The following is a 1,286-nucleotide window of genomic DNA, read 5'->3' as shown; positions in this document are numbered from 1 at the left end:
CCATGGCGGCGATGCGCGCGAGCGGCCAGCGGCTGTGCCAGATGGTCCACGACGTCGGCCTGCGGCATGGCGCCGAGGATCGTCTCCAGACGGTGTTGGAGACCGGCTGGTGGATGGCCGCTGTCGACGCCAACTACGACTCTCAGTTGGACCAGATGATCGTTGCCACCACCAACAAGTTCACCGTCCTCAAGAAGCTCGCGGACGACATCGCCGTACTCCTCCAGCCCGCGCGCCCGGGCTCCTCATTGCCTGCCACCCTAATCGGCCTCCATGGTCAGAACCTCTTTCAAGCACTGGTGGCCCTGCGACTGCCCGCCGACGCCACGAAGAATGTCCACCTGGAGGTCGCGCTCGCCACGAGGCGCCTTGCCCTGCAAGAATTCGTCGACCTACACATCCACGTGTACGACCAAATCGTGTACATAGGTATCTACAAGGCCAGTGAGGACGCTACGACGTTGGCCTTCCTCAACCGGCTGGAAGCCATGGATGCCTTTGCTGAGAAACACCTCGACCTCGCCACAAAAGCCGCCGCCTGGCGCACTAAGTTGAGGAGGAGGAGGTCGTACGTGGATGGATGCATCTTTCTTCTTGCCTTCTGTAACCACCACTGCGATCGCATCATCATCGTGGCCTTAATTCTTATTGTGGTGTTGCATTCTCGTTCCAGTCAATACCGACATGTGCGATCCCTTTGCTTAATTATATGCATCACTGTAACTAGTACTCCATCCGCCAATTTATAAGTTGTGCTTACCTTTTCCATCAACTTCGTGCAACGCGCGGGCATCTCGCTAGAAACACTAGAACATGTCGGACCGCGTGTGACCAAACCGACAATGCGCCAACCTAGCTACTATGTACCCTGCTTATCTGGCAGAAATAGCCCCGACCTAGCGTTTCCAATCATTATTTCTAGCTATCTATCGATCGTGCCAAGGAGCAGAACCAAAATGTTACAATTTATACATGTTTCTCTACTCCTACACCTATACAAGACTCAGTTGGTGATGGTGGTGTGTCTGCCATCCGTCGTTTCTGACCATTAGATCTGCATCTAACGGCTGTGAGGTAAGTTGTGGCATTTTTTCAACAATAGCCCACTTCTCTGCTCCAATTTGCAGAAAACCCCTTATTATCTTGAAAGCAACCACATCCCTCTCTCACCTCATCAAAACAGCCTGAGAAATATATACTCCTATAAAAGACTCAGTTGGTGATGGTGGTGTGTCTGCCATACGTCATTTCTGACCATTAGATCTGCATCTAACGGCTGTGAGGTA

The sequence above is a fragment of the Aegilops tauschii genome, chromosome 5 (assembly GCF_002575655.3).
Source record: "Aegilops tauschii subsp. strangulata cultivar AL8/78 chromosome 5, Aet v6.0, whole genome shotgun sequence".
Classification (NCBI taxonomy): domain Eukaryota; kingdom Viridiplantae; phylum Streptophyta; class Magnoliopsida; order Poales; family Poaceae; genus Aegilops; species Aegilops tauschii.
Note: the sequence above shows the minus strand (reverse complement) of the source record.